Below are 15,614 nucleotides of genomic sequence, written 5' to 3' on the forward strand. Positions count from 1 at the left end.
TGTCTATGTTTGGATGTGCAGATCAGGTTTTTTGAAATGTATTCTCTGGCCTTCTGATCGTGCACTCCCCGCCTCCTAGCTTCAGGTGTTTTAATTATAATAGGTCCAATACCCCTCCACAGTGAGAGAGAATTTGAGTCCAAGGAGAGGTTTCACATGTACCCATTCAGATGGAGACGTTTATTCTCAGAGAGGTAGGTCAAGCGTAGGGCCTCGTATAAGAGAGATGCCTTATCGTGGCTACGAGGTACACATAAAATTGGCCATTTTTATGCGCTAAAAGCTCTCATTTTTCATATTTTCAGTGCAGTAATGCAGTTCAAATTTTGTGTTTTCAAGTTTGCATGTTTTGGCGCTGCAGTGTGCTGCCCTATTTACTTAAATATATACGAGTTGGCGACTCTGGGTTCAGCACCTGTTCACACTGTGTCTATGTTTGGATGTGCAGATCAGGTTTTTTGAAATGTATTCTCTGGCCTTCTGATCGTGCACTCCCCGCCTCCTAGCTTCAGGTGTTTTAATTATAATAGGTCCAATACCCCTCCACAGTGAGAGAGAATTTGAGTCCAAGGAGAGGTTTCACATGTACCCATTCAGATGGAGACGTTTATTCTCAGAGAGGTAGGTCAAGCGTAGGGCCTCGTATAAGAGAGATGCCTTATCGTGGCTACGAGGTACACATAAAATTGGCCATTTTTATGCGCTAAAAGCTCTCATTTTTCATATTTTCAGTGCAGTAATGCAGTTCAAATTTTGTGTTTTCAAGTTTGCATGTTTTGGCGCTGCAGTGTGCTGCCCTATTTACTTAAATATATACGAGTTGGCGACTCTGGGTTCAGCACCTGTTCACACTGTGTCTATGTTTGGATGTGCAGATCAGGTTTTTTGAAATGTATTCTCTGGCCTTCTGATCGTGCACTCCCCGCCTCCTAGCTTCAGGTGTTTTAATTATAATAGGTCCAATACCCCTCCACAGAGAGAGAGAATTTGAGTCCAAGGAGAGGTTTCACATGTACCCATTCAGATGGAGACGTTTATTCTCAGAGAGGTAGGTCAAGCGTAGGGCCTCGTATAAGAGAGATGCCTTATCGTGGCTACGAGGTACACATAAAATTGGCCATTTTTATGCGCTAAAAGCTCTCATTTTTCATATTTTCAGTGCAGTAATGCAGTTCAAATTTTGTGTTTTCAAGTTTGCATGTTTTGGCGCTGCAGTGTGCTGCCCTATTTACTTAAATATATACGAGTTGGCGACTCTGGGTTCAGCACCTGTTCACACTGTGTCTATGTTTGGATGTGCAGATCAGGTTTTTTGAAATGTATTCTCTGGCCTTCTGATCGTGCACTCCCCGCCTCCTAGCTTCAGGTGTTTTAATTATAATAGGTCCAATACCCCTCCACAGTGAGAGAGAATTTGAGTCCAAGGAGAGGTTTCACATGTACCCATTCAGATGGAGACGTTTATTCTCAGAGAGGTAGGTCAAGCGTAGGGCCTCGTATAAGAGAGATGCCTTATCGTGGCTACGAGGTACACATAAAATTGGCCATTTTTATGCGCTAAAAGCTCTCATTTTTCATATTTTCAGTGCAGTAATGCAGTTCAAATTTTGTGTTTTCAAGTTTGCATGTTTTGGCGCTGCAGTGTGCTGCCCTATTTACTTATTTATACCAGGGGCAGGACGGGGCCATGACTGGATGTAGTGATCATGTCATGCCGGTAACAGCTCCGGAGATTTCTTACATGGGATCTTTATGATGTTACATCGTCATCTTCTCCCCATTCAGGTCCCTACAGTATCGGATCCTCTCAGTGGAGATCTTCTAGATAAGAGAATTTTCCTGAGTGACCCTACAAGGATGGATAGGGACAGGGACAAGATGGCGGAGAGGATATTACACCTCACCCTAGAGATCCTCTTCCGGCTTACTGGAGAGGTGAGAGATTCTGATGACGTCACATTACATCATTCTTATCTATGGGAATATCAGATGGACAGAACTGGAGAGGTGAGGACTCTGGAAATGTCTGTAGTGAGATTTATTAATGTGTCTCTCCATAACCAGGATTATACAGTAGTGAATACCTCTAGTGAGCGCTGTCAGGACCCTGTGTCTGAGGGGTGGGGAAGACCCCTGAGCCCAATCATGGGGCCTCCACCTCACCCCCTGATATATGAGGACATCAATGACCAGAAGATCCTAGAACTCACCTACAAGATGATTGAGCTGCTGACTGGAGAGGTGACACTGCTGGGAATGCTGGGACATTATACAGTAACACTATGGAGGGATCGGGGGATGACGGTATCATTGTATGTGTCAGGTTCCTATAAGGTGTCAGGATGTCACCGTCTGTTTTTCCATGGAGGAGTGGGAGTATTTAGAAGGACATAAAGATCTGTACAAGGACGTCATGATGGAGGTTCCCCAGCCCCTCACATCACCAGGTAATGGACAGGACTAAAAACACACAGCCAATAATTATCTGTATGCAAAGAGTGAATTCAGTCCCTGTATGTGTTTCTTCCAGTTCTATCCAGTGAGAGGACAACAGCAGAGAGATGTCCCCGTCCTCTTTTTCCACAGGACTGTAAACAAGAAGATCTCGATGTTCCTCAGGATCATCAGGTAGATGGAGAGAAGGTGTCATGAGATCTCCCCTATGATGTGTATAAGGCTATGTAGGTCTTGTGATCAGACTTGTTTTATAGCCCAGTATTATACACTGAATGGCCAATTTATTAGAAACACTGACACTTTCTTTATCGAAACATTCCTGTATAGAGAATACTAATAACTAGTGTGATATAAAATAAAGTGATCATTTTTCAGTCTGAAACCACATTAGAATGGGAATTGTGAGCACTTCACCTAAGCATGGTTGTCAGGGAAATTTTGAAAAATTCCTAACATCTTCAGTTTTTCTTGCCAATAGTTTTAGTACTGATAATATTGTGATTGAGGGAAAAAATACAATGAAAGGTGATCCACAGGACATACACGATTTGTTAAGGAAGATATTAATAATATGTGAGGCAGTGACCTGTTACATGTGAGGGTCACTGTTTGTTCCCCCCAGGATGCGCATGGAGGCATATTGAAGCCATGGGAGTGCATTGCAGTCACAGGCGTAGCTGTGATTGCAATGAAAAATAAAAGTGAGTGTTAGTCTTGGACAAGCTATTTGTCCAGGGCAGATTTGAGAAAACCTGCTGGACTTTTGTTTTGAAACAGACTACAGGATGGTAGCGTGGCAGTCCGTTTCCTTCCTGGCCTGGTTTTCCATGTTGCCGAAAGCTCCAGGTTCTTTGGTTAAAAGCCCTGCAGTAAAGGGTTTGAGTGTGTCAGGGTCAGCGTTAGGCCTGGGTCAGACATGCGAGAAACTCGCACGAGTCTCAAATGTCAATACCCGGCACTGCCGCTGGCACTCGGGACTGGATACATGCATAGAAATACATGCAGCCGCACGCTCCTGTCCGAGTGCTGGCGGCAGTTCCTGATATTGACATACGAGACTCGTGCAAGTTTCTCGCATGTCTGACCCCGGCCTTAGTGTCCGTCTGGTGTTTGCTGGAGTGCAGTGCCGTCGGCTCTGCAGAGCTCCACCTGTGTGAGGCAACAAAGGCAAGCGGAGCCAAACAGCCAGGGGAGCTGAGATGCCTGGCACCCACAGCGTACATAGCAGTGTAGTTGCCCACGGCAACTGGTCTTGGACGTGGACTGGCGTGTTTATTGGCTGCAAACTGGAGGATATGGTTCTCGGCTGCTATCCGAAGGATATCGTGTACTGTGTAATGCTGTGGGTTGGACATTAATGCTGTCAAGTAAACGCATTAACCCCTTCACCCCAAAGCCTGTTTTCACCTAAGTGACCGGGCCAATTTTTACAATTCTGACCACTGTCACTTTATGAGGTCATAACTCTGAAACGCTTCAATGGATCCTGGTGATTCTGACATTGTTTTCTCGTGACATATTGTACTTCATGATAGTGGTAAAACTTCTTCGATACGACTTGCATTTATTTGTGAAAAAAACAAAAATTTGTCGGAAATTCTGAAAATTTAGCAATTTTCAAACTCTTAGTTTTTATGCCCTTAAATTAGAGAGTTATATCACATAATATAGTTAATAATCAACATTTCCCACATGTCTGCTTTACATCAGCACAATTTTGGAAACATAATTTTTTTTTGTTAGGACGTTATAAGGGTTAAAAGTTGACCAGCGATTTCTCATTTTTGCAACAAAATTTGCAAAACCGTTTTTTTACGGACCACCTCACACTTGAAGTGACTTTGAGGGGTCTATATGACAGAAAATGCCCAAAAGTGACACCATTCTAAAACCTGCACCCCTCAAGGTACTCAAAACCACATTCAAAAAGTTTATTAACCCTTCAGGTGCTTCACAGGAATTTTTTGAATGTTTAAAAAAATTGAACATTTAACTTTTTTTTCACAAAATTTTTACTTCAGGTCCAATTTGTTTCATTTTACCAAGGGTAACAGGAGAAATTGGACCACAAAAGTCGTTGTACAATTTGTCCTGAGTACGCTGATACCCCATATGTGGGGGTAAACCACTGTTTGGGCACATGGCAGAGCTCGGAAGGGAAGGAGCGCCATTTGACTTTTCAATGCGAGATTTGCTGGAATTGAGATCGGAGCCCATGTCACGATTGGAGAGCCCCTGATGTGCCTAAACAGTGGAAACCCCCACAAGTGACACCATTTTGGAAAGTAGACCCCCTAAGGAACTAATCTAGATGTGTGGTGAGCACTTTGAACCTCCAAGTGCTTCACAGAAGTTTATAATGTAGAGCCGTAAAAAAAAATGTATATTTAATTTTCACAAAAAATGATCTTTTTGCCCCAAATTTTTTATTTTCCCAAGGGTAAAAGGATAAATTGGACCCCAAAAGTTGTTTTGCAATTTGTCCTGAGTACGTCGATACTTCATATATGGGGATAAACCACTGTTTGAGCGCATGGCAGAGCTCGGAAGGGAAGGAGCGCCATTTGACTTTTCAATGCAAAATTGGCTGGAATTGAGATCGGACGCCATGTCGCATTTGGAGAGCCCCTGACGTGCCTTAACAGTGGAAACCCCCCACAAGTGACCCCATTTTGGAAAGAAGACCCCCTAAGGAACTTATCTAGATGTGTGGTGAGCACTTTTAACCCCCAATTGTTTCACTAAAGTTTAGAATGTAGCATTGTGAAAATTAAAAAATCATTTTTTCTTTCCACAAAATGATGTTTTAGCCCGCAATTTTTTTTCCCCAAGGGTAACAGGAGATATTGGACCACAAATGTTATTGTCCAATTTGTCCTGAGTACGCTGATACCCCACATGTGGGGGGGAACCACCGTTTGAGTGCATGGCAGAGCTCGGAAGGGAAGGAGCGCCATTTGAAATGCAGACTTAGATGGATTGGTCTGCAGGCGTCATGTTGCATTTGCAGAGCCCCTGATGTACCTAAACAGTAGAAACCCCCCACAAGTGACCCCATATTGGAAACTAGACCCCCCAAGGAACTTATCTAGATGTGTTGTGAGAGCTTTGAACCAACAAGTGTTTCACTACAGTTTATAACGCAGAGCCGTGAAAATAAAAAATATTTTTTTTCCACGAAAATGATATTTTATCCCCTATGTTTTTATTTTCCCAAGGGTAACAGGACAAATTGGACCCCAAAAGTTGTTGTCCAACTTGTCCTGAGAACGCTGATACCCTATATGTTGGGGGGAACCACTGTTTGGGCACACAGGAAAACTCGGAAGGGAAGGAGCCCTGTTTTACTTTTTCAAAGCAGAATTGGCTGGAATTGATATCGGACGCCATGTCGTGTTTGGAGAGCCCCTGATGTGCCTAAACAGTGGAAACCCCCAATTATAACTGAAACTCTAACCCTAACCCTAGCCCTAACCCTAGCCCTAACCCTAGCCCTAACCCTAGCCCTAACCCTAGCCCTAATGGGAAAATGGAAATAAATACATTTTTTTACATTTTATTATTTTTCCCTAACTAAGGGGGTGATGAAGGGGGGTTTGATTTACTTTTATAGCGTTTTTTTGGCGGATTTTTATGATTGGCAGCCGTCACACACTGAAAGACGCTTTTTATTGCAAAAAATAGTTTTTGCATCACCACATTTTGAGAGCTATAATTTATCCATATTTTGGCCCACAGAGTCATATGAGGTCTTGTTTTTTGCGGGACGAGTTGAAGTTTTTATTGGTAACATTTTCGGGCAGATGACATTTTTTGATCACTTTTTATTCCGATTTTTGGGAGGCGGAATGAACAAAAACCAGCAATTCCTGAATTTCTTTTAGGGGGGGCGTTTATACCGTTCCACGTGTGGTAAAATGGATAAAGCAGTTTTATTCTTCGGGTCAGTACGATTACAGCGATACCTCATTTATGTAATTTTTTTTATGTTTTGGCGCTTTTACACAATAAAAACTATTTTATATAAAAAAATAATTGTTTTTGCATCGCATTATTCTGAGAGCTATAACTTTTTTACTTTTCTGCTGATGATGCTGTATGGCGGCTTTTTTTTTGCGGGACAAGATGACGTTTTCAGCGGTACCATGGTTATTTATATCCATCGTTTTGATCGCGTGTTATTCCACTTTTTGTTCGCCTGTATGATAATAAAGCGTTGTTTTTTGCCTTGTTTTTTTTTTTTTTTTTTTTGCGGTGTTCACTGAAGTGGTTAACTAGTGGGATAGTTTTATAGAGCGGGTCGTTACGGACGCGGCGATACCAAATATGTGTACATTTATTGTTTTTTTTTTTTTTTACATAAATAGATTTATTGGGAAATGTTTTTTTTTTTTTTTTTATTTGGGGATTTTTTTTTTATTTTTTTTTTACACATTCTATTTTTTTTTTTTTTTACTTTCTAACATTGTCCCAGGGTGGGACATCTCTGTATTAGATCAGATCGTTGATCTGACACTGTGCATGGCACACTGTCAGATCAACGATCTGACAGGCAGCTTAGCTGGCTCTCCAGCGCCTGCTCTCAGCAGGCGCCGGCTAGCCAGGTCACTTCATGACCCGGAAGGAGTCCGGCGGCCATCTTGGATCCGGGGACTCCTTCCAGGTCACCGGAGCAACGCGATCTCATTGCGTTGCTCCGGTGGGAGAGCGCAGGGAGCCCCCGTCCCTGCGCGATCCCCCTCTATGCCGCTGTCACTATTGACAGCGGCATCAGAGGGGTTAAATGCCCGCGATCGGCGATAGCGCCGATCGTGGGCATTGCTGCGGGGTGTCAGCTGTCATATACAGCTGGCACCCGCACCCGATCACCGCGGCGCTCAGCGCGAGACCGCGGTGATCGATGCGCCGTACTAGTACTGCTGCTGGCACTAATGCAGTGCCGGCAGCGCAGTACTAGTACGGCGCATGGCGCGAAGGGGTTAAAGAGACTTTTATTTGAAACTTTGCTGGGTCAGTGCCTCATCACTGCATAGCGTGGATACCGCTGCACTACAATTTGTGCTAAGGAGCAATTTTTAACTACTGGACTGGTGTCCAACTAATGTGTTTGAAATCACTCATTTTTCCTTGGCACAGATGGGCTATAACATCAGATGAACAGTTCCTGTGCCACCATCTATCAGGTGTCATCATTTCAGGCTGGTGGACTTAGAGTAATGGCAGGGGATTTTTTTCTTGGCTCATCGTGGATCCTTTGTTATCCGTGGATGGATGTTTGGACATTAGGGCTTACATAAGCATTTTGGCCAACCAAGCTCATCACTTCATGGCAGCTGTTTCGTTACGGTAGAAGGACAGTACACCATGACACAATGATCCACTAGTCAAGGATTGATTCCAGGAATATTAGAGAGTTTTTGTTGCTTCCCCGGACTTCATAATCCTCATGTTTTAATCCTATAGCGCATCTTCATGATGAGATGAAATAGACTGTTCACAACATATCAGTATCTCCATTTTATTTGCGAATTGGCCAATAATCCCACAGAATTACTTCTTCATCTAGTGGAATCTATTACAATCTGAATTGCTGAGGATCTGAATAGACATCGCGGGTGTCTCTAATAATGTGGCCATTCAGTGTGTGTTTTATACTTGGTGGAGATGACAGGGTAAAGCTGATCATAGACATTAAGTGTTGTCTGGATCTTCCCCTAATTTTCTGGTTATGATTTTTTCATCTTTCTCTGACCCTTAAAACATTTTTTTTCAGGGTAAATATCTGCCCCATATTAATACTACAGAGACATATATGAGAGGTGATGAGCGGTGTAAAGAGGAGATTCCCACAGATAACCGCACTGGTGAGTATATCCTAATAAAACAATCAGTGCCAGGAGCGCACATTGGGTTGGCTCCATCCCAGAGGAACACAAATCCATTATGGGTATTTATTTATGCTCCATGATTGTGCATGTAATATATGATTATTTTGTGACATGTTCGGACATTTCAGCTCTTGCACATATCTGGTCAGTTTACTTTATCTGTCTTGCAGCACATGATGATTATTATTATATTACATTATATGGTGATCTGCTGCAGATTCCTGCAATGTCTGGTATAACCCTGTTTTTTGTAAACCTACTACCATCCACTCTGATCATTACATAGTATATTTTTCCCCTAATTAAAGTGAACCTGTCACCCCCAAAATCGATGGTGAGGTAAGCTCACCGCCATCAGGGGCTTATCTACAGCATTCTGTAATGCTATAGATAAGCCGCCGATGTTACCTGAAAGAGGAGAAAAAGACGTTAGATTATACTCACCCAGGATCGGTCCCGCTCCGAAGGGTGTCTCAGGTCCGGTACAGCGCCTCCCATCTTCATTCCATGACGTCCTCTTCTGGTCTTCACGCCGCGGCTCCGGCGCAGTTGTACTTTGTCTGCCCTGTTGAGGGCAGAGCAAAGTACTGCGGTGCGCAGGCGCCGGAAAGGTCAGAGAGGCCCGGCGCCTGCGCACTGCAGTACTTTGCTCTGCCCTCAACAGGGCAGACAAAGTACAACTGCGCCGGAGCCGCGGCGTGAAGACCAGAAGAGGACGTCATGGAATGAAGATAGGAGGCGCCGGAGCGGACCTGAGACGCCCATTTGACCGGACCAGCAGCGGGACCGCCCCTGGGTGAGTATAATCTAACCTCTTTTTCTCCTCTTTCAGGTAACATCGGGGGCTTATCTACAGCATTACAGAATGCTGTAGATAAGCCCCTGATGGCGGTGAGCTTACCTCACCATCGATTTTGGGGGTGACAGGTTCCTTTTAAACACGATGATTGTGTCTCTGTATTCCTAAATCTTAAACAGATTTTGGTTCCCTTCCTCATTTTTCTACAATCATGTTCTTTCATTCTGACATCTTCCCTCTTGCATCTAGTGATTTTTTTTTTTACATTACACTTGATCCATTTTTTTTTTATTTTATACTAGCTGAAGAGCCCGGCGTTGCCTGGGCATAGTAAATATCTGTGGTTAGTTATAGCACCTCACTTCTCTTATTTTCCCATCACGCCTCTCATTTTCCCAATCACATCTTTCATTTTCCCCCTCACATCTCTCATTTTCTCCCTCACATCTCATTTTCCCCCTCACTCCTCTCATTCCCCCCTAACACTTGTCATTTCAACCTCACATTTGTCATTTTCTGATCACTCCACTATTTTTCCTCACTTCTCTCATTTTGCACTCACACCTTTTCATTTTCACCTCACACCTCTCATTTTCACCTCATCACCTCAGTATATACATGTTTGTCATCTCCCTTATATATAGTATACATCTGTATGTCATCTCCTGTATATAGTATATACCTGTATGTCATCTCCCCTGTATATATTATATACCTGCTGTGTCATCTCCTCCTGTATATAGTATATACCTGTGTCATCTCCTCCTGTATATAGTATATACCTGCATGTCATCTTCTATATATAGCATATACCTGTATGTCATCTCCTCCTGTATATAGTATATACCTGTAGGTCATCTGCTCCTGTATATAGTATATACCTGTGTGTCATCGCCTCCTGTATATAGTATATACCTGTATGTCATCTCCTCCTGTATATATATATGTACCTGTATGTCATCTCCTCCTCTATATAGTATATACCTGTGTGCCATCTCTCCTGTATATAGTATATATCTGTGTGTCATCTCCTCTGTATATAGTATATACCTGTAGGTCATCTCCTCCTGTATATAGTATATACCTGTAGGTCATCTGCTCCTGTATATAGTATATACCTGTAGGTCATCTCCTCCTGTATATAGTATGTACCTGTATGTCATCTCCTCCTCTATATAATATATACCTGTGTCATCTCTCCTGTATATAGTATATATCTGTGTGTCATCTCCTCCTGTATATAGTATATACCTGTGTGTCATCTCCTCCTGTATTAGACCTCGTTCACACGTTATTTGCTCAGTATTTTTACCTCAGTATTTGTAAGCTAAATTGGCAGCCTGATAAATCCCCAGCCAACAGGAAGCCCTCCCCCTGGCAGTATATATTAGCTCACACATACACATAATAGACAGGTCATGTGACTGACAGCTGCCGTATTTCCTATATGGTACATTTGTTGTAGTTTGTCTGCTTATTAATCAGATTTTTATTTTTGAAGGATAAGACCAGACTTGTGTGTGTTTTAGGGCGAGTTTCGTTTGTCAAGTTGTGTGTGTTGAGTTGTGTGTGGCGACATGCATGTAGCGACTTTTTGTGTGTCGAGTTGCATGTGACAGGTTAGTGTAGCAACTTGTGTGCAGCAAGTTTTGCGCATGGCGAGTTTTGCGCGTGGCGAGTTTTGTGTGGTGCCTTTTGAGTATGTGCAAGTTTTGTGTGAGGCAAATTTTGCATGTGGCAATTTTTCCGCGTGTCCAAGTTTTGCGTGTGGTGAGTTTTCCATGAGGTGAGTTTTGCACTTGTGGCGAGTTTTGCAAGAGCCTAGTTTTTGCATGTGGCGAGTTCTGCGCGTGGCGAGTTTTGAGCGGCGACTTTTGTGTTTCGACTTTTATGTGGCGAGGTTGGAGAATGTGTGGTGAAATGTGTGCTGAGGGTGATATGTGTTCAAGCACGTGGTAGTGTGTGGCACATTTTGTGTGTGTGTTCATATCCCCGTGTGTGGTGAGTATCCCATGTCGGGGCCCCACCTTAGCAACTGTACGGTATATACTCTTTGGCGCCATCGCTCTCACTCTTTACGTCCCCCTTGTTCACATCTGGCAGCTGTCAATTTGCCTCCAACACTTTTCCTTTCATTTTTTCCCATTATGTAGATAGGGGCAAAATTGTTTGGTGAATTGGAAAGCACGGGGTTAAAATTTCACCTCACAACATAGCCTATGACGCTCTCGGGGTCCAGACGTGTGACTGTGCAAAATTTTGTGGCTGTAGCTGCGACGGTGCAGATGCCAATCCCGGACATACATACACACATACACACATTCAGCTTTATATATTAGATTTTACATATGTGATAAAAGATATTGATGGTTTTTAAATCACTGTTACTTTTAGTAGTGATTTTTTTTCAGTTATAGCTCTATACTCATGACCCTTTTGTTATTATGACATATCAGGCACTTAACCTTTTTAGGTCCTTTTGTTTTTGCCACTTTTGAAGCAGAAGAGATATTTCTGTATTCACAGTCCTGTTTAATACAGGACACTCAGTGGATGTCTCTTAATATACTTTTGAAGCTTGTCAGTGCCGGGGATCCGAACTCAAGACCCCTGATATGGAAGGTAGAAACATTACTAGGGAGTCACAGGCTGTACTGTTCTGGAGAATGTTCTCAGCCTAAAAACATCAGAAGCATTCTTCTCTACATGCATAATATAACGTTATATACAGATATCATGCCAGAACATTATAAGTGCTGAAAAGTAATCACCAGAGATTTCTAACTATAGAATCATTTTCAAAAATCATCACAGTAAATATGGACATATGTTGTGTCCCTGTAATTGTAACAACATGTACAATATAGTGATTTATGGCGATCGGTAAATAGTGTAAATAAAAATGACACCTTTGTTTACATTCATATTATATAAATATATATTTTTTAACTGCAAAAAAGCTTTTCACTCAGAACTTTGATTTCCATTCTAAAAAAGAACACATATAATAATAATAATAATAATAAAGGAACCCAGACGGACCACAATTAACAGGCCCACTCGGCCTCTTTGCTTCAGTTGTGCAACAGATCTATTTTGGACATAAATTCTATTTTCCTGAAAAGAACAATCAAAACTCAGAAACTCAGGTGTGAACACACTCCAAAGCTGTCCGGCAAAAAATGGAAAAATGGATACATGTCTGTGTTTGATCCGCTTGATTGAATTTGCCCATTCAAGGGAATGGGTCTGCATTTCCAGATCGCACTCGCATGTCATCCAGAATATCCTGGTTCATTAACTGACTCAGAATATTGTATGTTGACGTTTTTTCCTCATGAACCACCAGACATCAATATTTTTACGGTGGAGAACTTCATAGTGTGAATATGTCCCATGGAGAGGGGAAGAATGACGGAGAAATCATATCCCTGACTGGCAGTTAGTGTGCTTGGTTGTGGTAAACAGCCATAGAAATTGAAGAAGGTGGGGGATAATGTAACTTCAGCTGTGCTAGTTCATGAGAAATCAAAACATATCATGTGAGCAGAGCTGGAGAGACATCCTGAGAGAAAAAAGTTTGAATGTGGAAGAGGTGAAAAAAAAAGGTCTGAAGGTTTCTGATGAGCAGGATAGCTCCATGCAAAAACAAATATGTGGAGCTTTATTACCACAGAGGCTTAGTCACATATGTGGTTACCTATTTGTTGTGCCCAAAGGTGTCCGTTACCTGTAAGCTAGGTGATCTTTGAAAGAACCAACAACTGTGAACCATTAATGACTGAGGACACTGCTGCAAATTCATTTTCAGATCCCCAGTGCTCCCGTATTTATGATGGAATCCAATGCTTTCTGTTGACTTCCAATACATATAAAATAGTATAAAAAACTTCTCATACCTTGTTACTATCGCTTAGTTTCTTTTTATAACAAAAATACAAAACCTACACTTGCATAAAAGCCATTGCTTATTTTTACATGACCATCCTTCTGTGCTCTATGCTAGATGCAAGTATATACCTGTCAGGGAGTGTATGAGAGATGAACACTATTTAATAGCACTGACTTGCAGCTAAATTTATGAGGGTCCACTGAACATGAAACTGCAAATGATTGGTGACAGGTGAAGTGAAAACAGAACCTACAGAGAATACGGCTTCAACAGAGATGTGAAGATATTGAAAAAGCACAACCTGGTGGCCTAACATCATAATCTACTAGTCCTTGGGTTGTAGTCTCCTGTCTTAGTCAGTCTATATAGATAATATAAATATTAATATAATTTCAATGGAGTGTTATTCACAAATAATAATTTTATTCTTGGCAGATGACGGTACCAGGAGCTCAGAGGAACACCTGATATTTTCAGATTCTGCAGCAGGGGATCAAGGTATCACATCAGATACATATGAAGACCATGTAATTATGCCAGATATACCTCAAGCCCTTCTTAGGAATAATCTATCATCTGATCCTTTTAAACGGGTCCTTTCTTCTACTTCATTAAAAGAAAATATGGAAAACAAAAACCCCAAAAGTACTGATGAACATGAAGTAGCTCACACAGGGGAGAAACCATTTTCATGTTCACAATCTGAGAAATGTTACAATATTAAATCAAGATTTCTTTCACATCAGAGAAGTCAATCAGGGAAGAAGCAATTTTCATGTTTAAAATGTGGGAAATATTTTAAAAGGAAATCAGATCTTGTTAAACATCAAAAAGCTCACACAGGGGAGAAGCCATTTTCATGTTCAGAATGTGGGAAATGTTTTATAGATAAATCACATCTTGTTGCACATCAGAGAACTCACACTGGGGAAAAGCCATTTTCATGCTCTGAATGTGGGAAATGTTTTATAGATAAATCACATCTTGTTACACATCAAAGAACTCACACTGGTGAAAAGCCATTTTCATGCTCAGAATGTGGGAAATGTTTTAGTTTGAAAAAAAATCTTGCTACACATCAACGAACTCACACAGGGGAGAAACCTTTTTTATGTTCCGATTGTGGGAGTTGTTTTAATCAGATATCAAATCTTGTTAGACATCAGAGAACTCACACTGGTGAAAAGCCATTTTCATGTTCTGAATGTGGGAAATGTTTTAGCCGTAAATTCGATCTGGTTATACATCAGAGAAGTCATGCAGGGAAAAGTCATTGTCATGTTCAGAATGCGGGAAATGTTTTATAAAGAAAGCACATCTTATTAAGCATCAGAGAGCTCACACTGGGCAAAAGCCATTTTCATGTTCAGAATGTGGGAGATGTTTTAGAGATAAATCACATGTTGTTACTCATCAGAGAACTCACATGGGGGAAAAGCCATTTTCATGTTCAGAATGTGGGAAATGTTTTAGAGATAAATCATATGTTGTTAAACATCAGAGAACTCACATATTGGAGATGCCATTTTCATGTTTAAAATGTGAGAAGTATTTTAAAAGGAAATCAAATCTTGTTTCTCATCAAAAAACTCACAAAGTACAGGTAGATGCTATTTAATTAAAATGGTCATCTTTCCAAGTTGCTATACTTATTTCAAGCTATTCCGCTGCTATTGTCACAACTAGATATTAAACAATTTAATGCAGCGTTTAGGAGGTTCATATGGGGTTAGAAGGGAAGAAAGCGTATAGGATTGCTCAAGCTACAATTGCTCAGAAGAGAGGGAGGAATTAATTTTCCAGATATTGGTAGATAGAATCTGGCAGCTAACTTTAGGTACATTGTGGATTGGTTTTGCAGAGTCTCCCATTTTGCCAACGTACAATTGGAGCAACACTTGAGCTCTTGGGTGTCACTAACCGCCCTGATCCAGCTTGGTAACGATGAGCTCCCTGATGATCATAGTGAGCACTCGGTTTTGTGACAAACTATTTTGACATGGAGGAGAGGGAGAAAACTCTGTAGAACAGAGGTCCCCAACTCCAGTCCTCAAGGCCCACCAACATGTCATGTTTTCAGGATTTCCTTAGTCTTGCCCAGGTAATAATTGCATCACCTGTGCAATGCAAAGGAAATCCTGAAAACATGACCTGTTGGTGGGCCTTGAGGACTGGAGTTGGGGACCTCTGCTGTAGAAGGACAGGTGATCTGTCTTCCTTTCAGACATTTCAAAGCAATCCTAAATTTATGAATAATTGTCCACCTGTACATTATTTAACCTTGGCAAAACAGGGATGCACTAAGTTGCTTACATCTCTTCACCAGGCTAAGCGGGCTGACATGTTGGATCAGAATTTCTCCCTACTATCTTTTGAAACAATAACACAGCGCTTTCTTTCTTTTTTTTTTAGACACAGGCTATTCCTCTTCCTTCAGGCTCTTAGCCTAGCCCAAAAGATATACTAGTGGTAGGAAATACAGAGCTCAGATGAATAACATGGAGGTCCTTCTTAAAACCTCGAGATTGCAGAATGTTTCATCAACAAGCAAAATATACTCCATACTACGTCAGCATTG

General features: G+C 41.6%; 1 pseudogene; it reads left to right on the forward strand.

Moving 5' to 3' along the window:
* LOC138664097 (oocyte zinc finger protein XlCOF22-like) overlaps positions 1-14,790 on the forward strand; it is a 30,289-nt pseudogene extending 15,499 nt beyond the window's left edge.
* Positions 14,791-15,614: the final 824 nt, after the last annotated feature.

Source organism: Ranitomeya imitator, chromosome 2 (assembly GCF_032444005.1).
Source record: "Ranitomeya imitator isolate aRanImi1 chromosome 2, aRanImi1.pri, whole genome shotgun sequence".
NCBI lineage: Eukaryota > Metazoa > Chordata > Amphibia > Anura > Dendrobatidae > Ranitomeya > Ranitomeya imitator.